Genomic DNA, 14,736 nt, shown 5'->3' with positions numbered 1-14,736 from the left:
TTGTGTTTCAATGTATCAACTCCTGGAGTTTCTGTCTCCAATCCCTTCTCCCCATTTAAACTGTTAACAATAATAATAATGATAATAATGTTGGTATTTGTTAAGCACTTACTATGTGCCAAACACTCTTTTAAGCACTGGGGTAGATACAAGGTAATCAGGTTGTCCCACGTGAGGCTCACAGTCTTCATCCCCCTTTTACAGATGAAGTAACTGAGGCACAGAGAAATTAAGTGACTTGCCCAAGGTCACACAGCTGACAAGTGGCAGAGCCAGGATTAGATCCCACAACCTCTGACTTCCAAGCCTGGGCTCTGTGAGGCCCACGAGGGACAGGCACTATGTCCAATTTCCACCGGTTCTTTTCTTTCCCTGCCCTCAGTCCAGTGCTGTGCACACAATAAGCACTTAATAAATATTTTAATCTACTAGAATTCTTTAGAATGTTTCTCAGGGGTTGGATGTCGCGGTTTCCACATTGGGTGATGTTACTGGGAGGAATCAAACTCAGGTGCTATACAGGGAAATTATAAAATATTTTTTCACATATAACACCCACCTACAAAAACTAGATATAGAAAAAGATAGCCAGCCAGTGCTAAGCTTATCCCTCTAGTTACAACCCAGAAATGATTGGAGGGGAGCACAGAACAACCTACTCCAAATTGCAACCTCCCTGGATGACCTCAAGGAACGGGGGGAGGTCACCACTGTGAAAAAATTGAAAACACAATGCACCTCAACTGAGAAAAAAATGCCTTCTAATGTGGAGCATCTTGGTCCAGTGGATAAAGCACAGTCCTGGAACTCAGCTGACCCTAGTTCAAATTCTGGCCCTATCACTTGTCTGTTCTATGGCCTTGGGCAAGTCACTTAACTGCTCTGTGCCTCAGTTTCTTCATCTTTAAAATGGGAATTCAATGCCTGTTCACCCTCCTACCAAAACTGGAGTCTTATGGGATAGAGTGACTATGTTTGACATGACGATTTAGTATCTACCCCATCACATAGAATAGTGCTTGACACATGGAAGCTCACTATGGAATGAGAATGTATTTATTTATTGTTATATAGAACTCTCCCAAATATCTACAATTCTACTTTGATGCTACTGATGCCTGTCTACTTGTTTTGTATTGTTCTCTGCCTCCCCCACCGTTGTTGGGAAGGGATTGTCTCTATCTGTTGCAAAATTGTACTTCCAAGCACTTAGTACAGTGCTCTGCACACATTATGCACTCAATAGCATTTATCTATTTTGATGTTATTGATGTTATTCTTTTGTTGTCTGTCTCCCCCTTCTAGACTGTGAGCCCATTGTTGGGTAGGGATTGTCACTGTTGCCAAGTTGTACTTTTCAAGCTCTTAGTACAGTGCTCTGCACACAGTAAACGCTCAATACATATGATTGAATGAATAAAATGTGATTGAATGAATTGATGAATGAATATAGTACAGTGCTTTGTATACAGTAAGCGCTCAATAAATATGATTGAATGAATGAATAGCAAGCACTTCCAGGGCTTAGAACAGTGCTTGGCGCATAGTCAGCGCTTAACAAATGTCATCATTATTATTAACAAATGCCATAATAACAATCAAGAGTGGGGAGGGAAATAGCTGATACTGGAGGACTACTAGTGAATCCAAACAAATCGAGGTGAAGTATCAGAACTGAGGAAAGAGGCAAAGAGGTAAACGGCAAGAATTAGTGCTAAGAGTAAGGGAATGGATGAAAGTGGAGAATTTGAGAAATGAATAAATATCAAGAAAAAGAGAGTAACTGACAGTATCCAAAGTGCTGGGAAGCAGAGTGACTTAGTGGAAGGAGCTCGGGCCTGGGAGTCAAAAGATGTGGGTTTTAATTCCCCCTGCCACGTGACCTTGGGCAAGTCACTTGATTTCTGTTACCTCAACTGTAAAATGGGGGTTAAATACTACTTCCTCCTACTTAGACTGTGAGTCCCATCTGGGACAGGGACTGTGCCCAACTTGATTATTTAGCCCAGCACTTAGTATAATGCTTGGCACATAATAAATACTTAACAAGTACTATTTTTAAAAAAGGTGTGTTTTTTTTTTCAATTCGTCTGCCCACTTTGCTGCTGGTGTTGGAAAGGAATCATCATCATCAATCGTATTTATTGAGTGCTTACTATGTGCAGAGCACTGTACTAAGCGCTTGGGAAGTACAAATAGGCAACAGAGAGTAAGATCCCAGGAGACCAGGTGTGGCGAAAGAGAGCAATTAGAAAAATGGATAACTAGAAGGTTTAGGGTTATAACAGCAAACACTAGAGTGAAAGCAGAAGGAGGGAAATATATGGAGGAGAAAGATGGGTATGTGAAAAAACAGGAAAGACAGTGAAAATACTAAATACTGCGAAAACATGGGAGAAATAAGTTGAGAAGAAAGGAAAATGACTTGAAAAAAGAGAGAAGCAGAAGAAAAAGGTTATTCAGATATACCTGAAAACAATGAAAAAATACTTGCAAAAAGTCCCCTTGACTTTGGGGAAGAACTTTGGAAGAAGCCGGTTGTGGGCAGGGATTGTCTGTCTTTATTGCTGTACTGTACTTTCCAAGTGCTTAGTACAGTGCTCTGCACACAGTAAGCATTCAATAAATATGATTGAATGAATGTAAGAATGAATTTCCCAAGTATTTGGGAAGAATGAAAAAATGCTGGAATCAAAAGAAACGTACATTAAAAGGAGTCGAATAACAATGACCAAAAAATAAACTCCTGCCCAGAAATCAGAATGTGTTTTTAAAGGCAGGAAAATGTAAAATGTAAAAGATAAAAAGAGGGGAGAGGCCACTAGAAGGAAAACATGAAGAAGAACAGGGAAAACGAACAGGGTGAGAAAAGAGTATCATTTGTGTAATCCAACCATAGAATGACAGAGTACGTGTGTGTGTGTGTGTGTGTGTGTGTGTGTGTGTGCGCACATTCACATTTAGGCTTACATTCCATTTTAGAATACCATCAATATTCCCATCCCTAAATGTTTAGAAGAGTACACTCAAGCGTTGGTTGTGTAGAGACAAATAATAGTGGAAACTGAAGTAGTGGAGAAGCAATAACATACTCATTCATTCATTCATTCATTTAATCGCATTTATTGAGCGCTTACTGTTTGCAGAGCACCGTACTAAGCGCTTGGGAAGTACAAGTTGGCAACATATAGAGACGGTCCCTACCCAACAGTGGGCTCACAGTCTAGAAGGGGGAGACAGAGAACAAAACAAAACATATTAAGAAAATAAAATAAATAGAATAAACATGTACAAATTAAATAAATAGAGTAATAAATACGTACAAACATATATACATACATACAGGTGCTGTGGAGAGGGGAAGGAGGTAAGGAGGGGGGATGGGGAAGGGAAGAAAGAGGAAGGGGAGGAAAGAGGAAAGAGGGGAAGGGAGAGGAAGGAGTGGGCTCAGTCTGGGAAGGCCTCCTGGAGGAGGTGAGCTCTCAGTAGGGCCTTGAAGGGAGGAAGAGAGCTAGCTTGGCAGATGTGGGGAGGGAGGGCATTCCAGGCCGGGGGGATGATGTGGGCCGGGGGTCGACAGCGGCATAGGCAAGAACGAGGCGCAGTGAGGAGATTAGCTGCAGAGGAGTGGAGGGTGTGGGCTGGGCTGTAGAAGGAGAGAAGGGAGGTGAGGTAGGAGGGGGAGAGGTGATGGAGAGCCATGAGAGCAATGAGAATCAGTGTGGTCTAGTGGATCGAGCACGGGCCTGGAAGTCAGAAGAACCTGGGTACTAAACCCGGTTCTGCCAGTTGTTGCTGTGCGACCTGGGAGAGTAACGTCACTTCTCTGTACCTTTGTGACATGATCTGTAAAATGGGAATTAAGACTTGTGAGCTCCATGTGGAACGGGGACTATGTTTAACCTGATTACCTAGTATTACCTAGTATTTACCCCAGTTCTTAGCACAGTGACTGGCACATGGTAAGGGCTTAAAAAAAATACCATAAAAAAGAAGAATGAAGAAGAGAAAAGATTTGGAAGAGGAGGAAGAGAAAGAGGAAGAGGAAGAAGAAGAGGGCCCCTATAAGAATTTCCAAGGCTATAAAAGCCTGTAAATTGAAAATTCCTTTTGAACTAAACAAGAATGACATATAAAAGGAGAGAGATAGCATATTTCCAAAATTCACTTTATCTCTAGATGAAAAAATTCCAGTGATGTAGAGTGCACAGACTTTTTAATTTTTTTCCTAGGGAAAAATGTTCTAGGAAGGTTGATTTCCATGCCCCAGGCTGGGTAGTAAGGCTGGGGTGGGAAAGGGGATAAGGTTCTCCTACAGTGATGATTCTAAATTCTGCACCTGTCAGCTCTGAACAGGTATTTAGGGATGGTCGTGGTAGGGTGCTGCCGTTTGTCTCCACGTGTCCGGTGCAGTGGGGACATGGGCACACGCAATGGAAGAACACACGCCAGGCGAGTCTCAAGGTGGACAAGGAGACTGTTGATTGGGTTAAGCAGCAAGACTTTTGTATCTTTCAGTCACATTCTGTATTTTTCCATGTTCTTGTGTTTATAGCTAACACAGCAATTCTGTAACCTTCAAGGCCAGTAACAAGAACCACCCGTCTATGCAAGGCTGTAGGGCCGATAACAAGTAACTCTTACCTGTAGAAGGCTGTGATAACAGAGACCAGCCTTTTGGCCACAGCTTTCCTCTCAGTTCCTTGTAGGTCTTCCTGTGAGTACGAAAGGCCGGGGGGGCCTGGCTTACTACTTAGACCCAGTAATTGATGGGCCAGATGTTAGGTCTGCCACAAGTCCCCCTTTTTGTTTTTGAAACAATTGCAAAGCATAGAGTTGACTAAGAAGCGGGCAAAGGAAGACAGATAGCCATCGGGCAAGGCAGGGCAGGCAAAACAGGGCCAAGATCAACAAAATAATATATGGGAGACTATGAAGCAGCATTGAGAGCCAATTGAAAGGATTAACCGCCTCAAGGGCAGAAATGATCGGTGAAGCAATATCAGCAGGAATGGTCAAGGGAGGGGTATTTTGCATAGCATCGGAGAGTAAGGCAAGGTGTGACATATCAAGGGAGACATTCGAAGAATGCCAGGCTCCTTGGAGTCGATTTTGGATCGCAGACCGTGAAAACCCGGGAAATGTGGCATTATAATAATATGGGGTCACACAGATATGAGGGTAACGATAATCGCAACGTTGAAAAGAAAGTTAAGTGTGCAGAGCATCAACCTCATTTCCTAATTCTATAAGAGAATGCTGTAGAAGAGAGAGGTGAGCAGTAAAGTCTTTATCTAATCGTAACTGTGTTTGCAGAGCACCAGAAACATTTCTTGCAAGGGAATTAACAAAGGAGGCCTGTGTTATTTCAGTATGCAGGGTAATAGAGGATAAGGTGGTAGCAATAATAAGGGATGCCAAAGCGATAAACCCAGTAATTAACAATCCAACAAACCGACGATGTCACTATTTTGGAATATGAAAATGATCAGCTAGCATCTGCAGGGCAGAATCCACAGGGGACTCAGCCCAAGGGTGGGATAATGAAGTGGGTAGTATAGCATGACGAGGTTGTTCTACTATAAGAATAGTAGCAGTGGCATCATGGGCGGATATACATTGGGTAAGTCTACAATTATCACATGTAATATTCCAGAGGGAAGGGAAGGGGATAAGGGATGGGTAGCCAACAAGGAAGGCTTGCGGTGGCAATATACATGCTCTTATTTGCCGTTCTTCCATATGGACTGGGATAGAATCGAAAGGGACCGGTAATCATCATCAATTGTATTTATTGAGAGCTTACTGTGTGCAGAGCACTGTACTAAGCGCTTAGGAAGTACAAGTTGGCAACATATAGAGACAGTCCCTACCCAACAGTGGGCTCACAGTCTAAAAGGGGGAGACAGAGAACAAAACCAAACATACTAACAAAATAAAATAAATAGAATAGATATGTACAAGTAAAATAAATAAATAAATAAATAGAGTAACAAATGTGTACAAACATATATACATACATACAGGTGCTGTGGGGAAGGGAAGGAGGTAAGATGGGGGGATGGAGAGGGGGACGAGGGGGAGAGGAAGGAAGGTAATCGACCGGTAATAGAGCAAAAACAAGTGTGATTAGACCCAGAGCAGCAAAACCCCGCCAAAGACTAGTGTCCAAGGGGGAGGAAGTTCCGGCACAAGAGGAACCTAAAGCCTGGAAAGCATCCGTGGGCAGAAACCCAAGATAACCATGCAAAGGTGATAAATAAGTAAGGTTGTCATGTCCACCCCAGTTCAATAAAGTGGCTGGGGATACGTGGGAGGACAAATGAATAATCGTGGGAAAAGGTTGTCGACATGTTTGCCAAATAGGCAAAACCAACTCTGAAGGCAGCCAAGACAAGCTGGCAAACACACATGAAGGAAGTTCTGGTACGGGGGGGGTGAGGTTCCCAGACGATGGGATACAGCAGTCAAACGGGTAACCCCACAGTACACCGAACAGGGCTGGGGTTCACACAATTCTCTTTCCTGAGCCCAAGTGATTAGGGGGAGTAGAGACAGACACGGACTTGGGGTTGTGGATGCAGAAAAACATATAGGAGTACAAGTTGCAAGGAGGGAGACAATGACAAGTGTCTCTTCTCCTGGTCCTTCCCATGGAATCGCATCCCCCCCTACAGGGTCAGAAACGTTAATGAGAATATTTCCCACCGGGTCCTGCCACGTAACTGGCCGCACCCACGGAGCGTATGGAACAAAAGTCCAACAGTCCTCAGTAATCACAACAGTGGAGTAGGCGAGGATCAGAAAGGCGATCACCATTTTTCAAGGGCTTGGCTGCTGGTCCTTCAGGGGGAGAGTCGCGGGGTCTGTACCCTGATTCTCTGTCAGTTCCTGAGGTATGCAAGGTGAGGGAGGACGTGCTGTAGAAAGGACACGACGTATGTTCTTTGTAGGTTCCAGATCGGGCGGTCCTCAGTTTCTGGAAAGACACAAGCATACCCTCCGCCCCACGTTAATAAGGGATCTGGCCCTTGCCACTGTCGCGTGAGGGGGTCCTTCCATTTTACTCTTTCTGGGTGTTCCTTCGTTTCCCTACCACCCCAAGATTAATATTGTTAGCAATATTATCCATAACTTGCAGGGTAACAGCTTCCCGATACTCAGAGTCCCAAACAGAAAACTGGGCCGGACTGAGCAATAAACGCAACAAGGTACGCCAATCATGGGGTGTCATCACATACAATTCAGAGACAGCCGCTATTAGATTCACTGTATAGGACGACTGTAACCCATAATCGCGAACACTTTTCTGCAACTCCTTAATCAACTCATAAGGGAGAGAGTCATACTGAGCCGGCCGCCCGGGAAGATACACCACCGGCACCGCTTGCAGTAGCTGTACATCCCCTCGGCGCAATGCCTCCTGCCGGCAGCCTGAAAGGGCCCCGGTATAGGCAGGCTGCGCCGTAGCAGGCACATCATATACATACGGCGGCGCAGCGGACAAAGGGGGAGCAAGGCGGGGAGGGGGAACGATCGACGAATGGGATACTGCCTGCAGGCTCTGGGTTTGCAAAATGTCCTTTGCTGTGGGTGCGGCAGCAGCCGTCATTGTAAGAGGGGCCAAAGGCGGGTATAGATCAGATACCTCCTTCGGGTCTGCAGTCCCAGAGTCAGAAGGATCACCAGAGTCATTATGATCCTGGTCCCGATACAAGTCCTCGGGATCCGGAACGGCAGCATACACCGGCTCCAATTCTTCTGTTGGTGACAAAACTTCAAAGGACAGGGGATCCTCCTGATCACTCCCTGCCCCCAAGTTGCTCGTCGCCGGCACCTCCTGTAACACCCGTTCAGCGGGATGCAGCGCCCGCAGCGCTGTAGAAACAGTTTTCCATGTAATCAGTACCCCTTTGGGTAGGGACTGGGACAAGCTTTCACGAGTCTGTAACTCCCTGTAAGCATCTCGAAAGTTATTTGAACTGGAGGTCGGGCGTGATCATTGCGACGCGCTTGCTCCGTGCACAAATCAAAAAATTCTGCCTTCCAAAGCAAACAGTCTCCGCCATCCAGGACAGTCTTGGCTAACGTTTGCCAATCATACAGGCAAAGGATTGAGGAAGCAATACTTTCTATGAGTGCCAGCACATAAGGAGCCGTGGGTCCATATGTCGCAGCACCCTGTTTCACTTCTTTTAATAATTTGAAATTCAAGAGTTCGTGGGTACATATTAACTGACCAGGATTAGCAGGGTCAGGTTGCTCCATCACAGGGAAACCCATCAATAATTCAATGGGTATCTCCTCTCCCCCTTCCATAGCAGCCTCCATCGCTCTCTGCAGAAGTGTTTGTGCTGGTTTCAGGACCATGGAGGGGGTGGTGGAGGGGGTGGTGCGGAAGGAGCTGGCTAAGTGAAAGGATTCCACTTTCCTTGCTTTGGAAACCAAGGGCAGCATTTTTCCACGCATTCCAAAAATTGTTCAATCTGGGCAGTGGTTATAATTAGCCCACGCTCCTTCGCTACATCTTTTAACAACTGAATATAGTGATCCCGGGAGCCGAATTGAATCTGTCCCATTTTCTTCCCTGTAGTAAGCCTGGTGTTTGAAAACGAAAGTAAACTTAAATGCCCTCACCTTTTCCGTTCTTTGGTGAGTCACTGCGCAGTGATGAGTTGCTTCATGAGGGTTGCGGTGCTGAGTCCCTGTTCAGGCACCATCTGTTGCCGTCTGCCTCCACGCGTCCGGCTCAGCGGGGTGATGGGCACACGCAATGGAAGAACACAGGCCAGGCGAGTCTCAAGGTGGACAAGGAGACTGTTTATTGGGTTAAGCAGCAAGACTTTTATATCTTTCAGTCACATTCTGTATTTTTCCATGTTCCTGTGTTTATAGCTAACACACCAATTCTGTAACCTTCAAGGCCAGTAACAAGCACCACCCATCTATGCAAGGCCGTAGGGCCAATAACAAGTAACTCTTGCCTGTACAAGGCTGTGATAACAGAGACCAGCCTTTTGGCCACAGCTCTCCTTTCAGTACCTTGTAGGTCTTCCTGTGAGCACGAAAGGCCGGGGGTCCTGGCTTACTACTTAGGCCCAGTAATTGATGGGCCAGATGTTAGGTCTGCCACAGTAGGGCAATTCTTTAAGCATCCACTTCCTCCTTCCTGTTCATCATCCACATGAGCAGCAATACCTGAACATTGGGTCTGAGCAGCTGTGCTGGAAAGTACAGCCCAGGACCCTGTCAGTTGTGGCTGCTCATAAAGAGAGGCCATGTGGCACATAAAAATATTGCAACATCTGAACACACCCTGTTGTGTTTTGGGGGTGAATGAATATAATAACTTTGTCCCACGGGCCAAAGTCTTGAAAGTCCTGTTCTGTCCTTGTAAAATTCCTTTAATGAATTGCCCCCCACTAGTCAAATATTAATATTCTTTTCCTTGAAATGCAGCCACTGCGGGCAGGAAAGGTGTCTGCTCATTGTTGTATTGAACTCTCCCAAGCGCTTGGTTCAATGCTCTGGACACAGCAAGCACTCAATAAATACAATAGACTGACTGACTGACAGATCCATCTTACTCTAGAGCCAGCCAACGTGCCTGTCGCTTCTAAAGTACAGCAATAATCTCTTAGAAGCCAAAATGTCCTGAGCCTGCTGAGTCAATCTTTCTCATCCTCCTGAGCTCAGGAAGAACAGAAAAGCTGTTAGGTGACACCAATATCTCTGCTGAACCAGTCCAAAAAATCCTCCGGAAAATACTTAAAGTCATCCGAAGACTCAAGGGAACCAGCCTCCAAGGGACGTCATACCTGTCCAGCTATGAACTCTAGCGAATGAGACTAATGACTTTGGTATCTGTTTCATCATCTGATGAGGAAAGTTTACTTATTTTTCTTTACAGTTGCTTCCTTCTTAATAACCAAATCTCAGCTACTTTACCTACTAAGAAATGCAGAAAAGCCAATTGAAATAATAATGGTATTTGTTAATCACGTACTATGTGCAAAGCACTATTCTAAGCTCTGGGGGGATACAAGGTGATCAAGTTGTCCCACGTGGGGCTCGCAGTCTTAATCCCTATTTTACAGATGAGGGAACTGAGGCACAGAGAAGTTAAGTGATTTGCCCAAAGTCACACAGCTGACAAGTGGTGGAGCCGGGATTAGAACCCAAAATCTTTGACTTGCAACCCCGTGCTCTTTCCACTGAGCCGCGCTGCTTCAGCATGATGAGTCCTTTTCCTCATCTCCTCCGACTCACCCTCCCACTCTCTCTTTTTCTTAATGGTATGAGTTAATTGCTCACTATGTGGCAGACACTGTACAAAACACTGGGGTAGATAAAATATCATCAGGTAGGACACTGTCCATATCCCACATGGGGTTCACAGTCTTAATCCCCATTTAATAGATGAGGTAACTGAGGGACAGATAAATGAAATGACTTGCCTAAAATCACACAGCAGACAAGTGGAGGAGTCAGGATTAGAACCCGGGCCTGTGTTCTTTCAACCAGGCACACTTCTTCTCTTCTTTCTTCTCACTTCTAGCTCCCTTCTTTTTTACACTACCTATACTGTTGCTGCTTTCTACTAATCAGTTCCTTCCTTTTGCCTCATCTCAGCCTCCCCTCAAGTCCTCTTGATCTAGTGCTCCCCTAAACTCTTTGAAGAGGTTCAGATTTGTCCTGAGAGAGCCAAACATCTCATTCACTGAACTAAAATCAGGTGCTCAGTGGCCAGGTTAACTTGAGAGATCTGATGGGTTTGGATTGTGAAACCCCTGAAGGACAGAGTCAGGGTCCAATTCCCATCTGTGGATTTTCTCCCAGAACTTACTACAGTGGCCCACACAGTGAGTGCTTAATAAATGCTGTTACTGCTACCGTAAACCATTCTTTTGATTTCAAATGTTAGGGAGAGTCAGTATCTTCTTGAAAATGTATCTGTTCGGGTCTTAGTTCCTTGGTAATGTTGTGTTGTTGATGACCGTGGCAGGATTCCATCATAGAACACCCAATAACGGCAGAGGACGTGCTTTCTCATTGATTAATCTCTATATACAAGTCCCCATCTGCATGTGGCTGGTTAATTAGTGAAGCTTGAAACTTTTCTGGCCGTTTGTGGACTGCCATGGTCTTGGATTGTAATGGGTTTGGAGTTTAAAGCTAAAAAGAACCATCATTTTAATCTTAACCTAAACATTAGTTATAATCTAAACCTGGGACTAGTCACACAGTGTATAGAGATAGAGAGAAAGAGAGAGGGAGGAAAAGGGGAAGGGAGAGAGAGAGAAAAAGAGAGGGAAGAAGAGAGAGAGAAAGAGAAAATGTATTGGTTCAAAGGCAGCACTCTCACCTATTATATTGCTACACTGTACTTTCCCAAGCTTTTATTACAATACTCTGCACATAATAAAGGGCTCAATAAGTGTGATGAATTGATTGCTGGGGTCAGAAAATATTTACATACATATATTTATTTTAGGGAAATAGTAAAGAATAAATTATCTGCTTCCAATTCTGCTCTATCAGCCTGAGAGATTAATATAGTCCCCTTTTTTCTTAGCAATAGGAAGTTGGATAATAACAATAATGTTAATGATAATAATATTCATTCAGTGATTAGTAGGTGTCCAGTACTTTGCTAAGTGCGGGGTTAAAGACAAAATAATCAGATGGACATAGTCCCTGTTCTAGGCAGGGATCACAGCCTAGAGGGTTGGGAAATAGGTTTCTGATTCAGCTTTTCAGATGAGGAAACTGAGGCAAAGAACAGTTAAGCAACTTGTGGACAGTCACACCTGGGCCTCCTAACTCTGAATCCTGTGCTTCTTTCCATTTGGCTACACAATTAGATTAATGGGTTCCAGTCATGATACCTTCCACGTAATGCCTACTTCCTTTCATCCAGTGAGGGGGGAAAAATCATTCAGTCTTATGAATGCTAACGGTAAAACAGACACAGAAAGCAAGAATTAGTCCTCTAACAATTTCCTTCAATATTAGTTTCCATAATGAATTCATGCTGGGTTTTGCAAGCCTTAGCATATTAACAATAATAATTAATTACAATATTTGTTAAGCACATACTCTGTGCAAGGCACTGTACCAAGCTCTGGATACTAGTCTCTTAACTTTATGGAGCCAGTGTTAGAAGTGTGAGGGTGGAATTATGGTAAATGCATACCTTGGTCATACCCTCGACCTCATCATCTCCTACCGCTGCACTGTGTCCACCCTCACCAACTCTGAAATCCCTCTCTCTGATCATAATCTTCTCACCTGCCTCCTCACTCACACTCCTTTCCCCTGTAAATTCGTATTACTTCTTCACAGAGATCTCCGCTCTCTGGACCCCACCCATCTTTCGGAGCGCCTCACACCCCACCTCGCCGCCCTCTCCTCTCTACCCAGTCTTGATGATCAGATTACTGCTCTCAACTCTACCCTTTCTACTCAGCTAGACTCACTCGCTCCCCTTTCCCTTTGCCGCTCTCGCACCACTAACCCACAGCCCTGGATCACTGCCACTGTCTGCCTCCTTCGCTCTTATGCTCGAGCTGCCAAACGCTGCTGGCGAAAGTCTAAACACCATGCCAACCTCGTTCACTTCAAGTTTATCCTTTCCTGCCTTAACTCAGCCCTCTTCTCTGCCAGACAAAACTATTTCTCCTCCCTTATTGACACCCATGCCCATCACCCCCGCCAGCTCTTCTGTACACTCAACTCCCTTCTCAGGCCCCCGATTCCTCCCCCTCCTCCTTCCCTCACCCCCAACGATCTGGCCTCCTACTTCATTAACAAAATTAAATCCATCAGGTCCGACCTCCCCAAAGTCTCTTCCCCCCTTTCTCCATCCCCCCGGCTCTCAACACTCTCTGCTACTCTTCCATCCTTCCCAGCAGTGTCCTCAGAGGAGCTCGCCTCCCTCCTCTCAAGTGCTACTCCGGCCACCTGTGCTTCTGACCCCATTCCCTCTCATCTCATGAAATTTCTCGCTCCATCCTTTCTCCCATCCTTAACTTCCATCTTCAACCGCTCACTCTCCACTGGTTCCTTCCCCTCTGCCTTCAAACATGCCCATGTCTCTCCCATCCTAAAAAAAACCCTCTCTTGACCCCACCTCACCTTCTAGTTATCGTCCCATATCCCTCCTACCATTCCTTTCCAAGCTCCTTGAACGAGTTGTCTACACTCGCTGCCTAGAATTCCTCAACAACAACCCTCTCCTCGACCCCCTCCAGTCTGGCTTCTGTTCCCTACATTCCACGGAAACTGCCCTCTCAAAGGTCACCAATGACCTCCTGCTTGCCAAATCCAACGGCTCCTACTCTGTCCTAATCCTCCTCGACCTCTCAGCTGCCTTTGACACTGTGGACCACCCCCTTCTTCTCAACATGCTATCTGACCTTGGCTTCACAGACTCCGTCCTCTCCTGGTTCTCCTCTTACCTCTCCGGTCGTTCTTTCTCAGTCTCTTTTGCAGGCTCCTCCTCCCCCTCCCATTCTCTCACTGTGGGGGTTCCCCTTAGGTTCAGTGCTTGGTCCCCTTCTGTTCTCGATCTACACGCACTCCCTTGGTGACCTCATTCGCTCCCACGGCTTCAACTATCATCTCTATAGCTGATGACACCCAGATCTACATCTCTGCCCCTGCTCTCTCCCCCTCTCTCCAGGCTCGCATCTCCTCCTGCCTTCAGGACATCTCCATCTGGATGTCTGCCTGCCACCTAAAGCTCAACATGTCGAAGACTGAACTCCTTGTCTTCCCTCCCAAACCTTGCCCTCTCCCTGACTTTCCCATCTCTGTTGACGGCACTACCATCCTTCCCGTCTCACAAGCCCGCAACCTTGGTGTCATCCTTGACTCCGCTCTCTCATTCACCCCTCACATCCAAGCCGTCACCAAAACCTGCCGGTCTCAGCTCCACAACATTGCCAAGATCCGCCCTTTCCTCTCCATCCCAACCGCTACCCTGCTCATTCAAGCTCTCATCCTATCCAGTCTGGACTACTGCATCAGCCTTCTCTCTGATCTCCCATCCTCGTGTCTCTCTCCACTTCAATCCATACTTCATGCTGCTGCCCGGATTATCTTTGTCCAGAAACGCTCTGGGCATATCACTCCCCTCCTCAAAAATCTCCAGTGGCTACCAATCAATCTGCAGCATCAGGCAGAAACTCCTCACCCTGGGCTTCAAGGCTCTCCATCACCTCGCCCCCTCCTACCTCACCTCCCTTCTCTCCTTCTACAGCCCAGTCCGCACCCTCCGCTCCTCCACCACTGATCTCCTCACCGTTCCTCGCTCTCGCCTGTCCCGCCATCGACCCCCGGCCCACAGTCATCCCCCGGGCCTGGAATGCCCTCCCTCTGCCCATCCACCAAGCTCGCTCTCTTCCTCCCTTCAAGGCCCTGCTGAGAGCTCACCTCCTCCAGGAGGCCTTCCCAGACTGAGCCCCTTCCTTCCTCTCCCCCTCGTCCCCCTCTCCATCCCCCCATCTTATCTCCTTCCCTTCCCCACAGCACCTGTATATATGTATATATGTTTGTACATATTTTTTACTCTATTTATTTATTTTATTTGTACATATCTATTCCATTTATTTTATTTTGTTAGTATGTTTGGTTTTGTTCTCTGTCTCCCCCTTTTAGACTGTGAGCCCACTGTTGGGTAGGGATTGTCTCTATATGTTGCCAATTTGTACTTCCCAAGCGCTTAGTACAGTG

Source organism: Tachyglossus aculeatus, unplaced genomic scaffold, assembly GCF_015852505.1.
Source record: "Tachyglossus aculeatus isolate mTacAcu1 unplaced genomic scaffold, mTacAcu1.pri scaffold_78_arrow_ctg1, whole genome shotgun sequence".
In the NCBI taxonomy this organism is placed as follows: Eukaryota; Metazoa; Chordata; class Mammalia; order Monotremata; family Tachyglossidae; genus Tachyglossus; species Tachyglossus aculeatus.
This window is presented reverse-complemented; position numbering follows the sequence as displayed.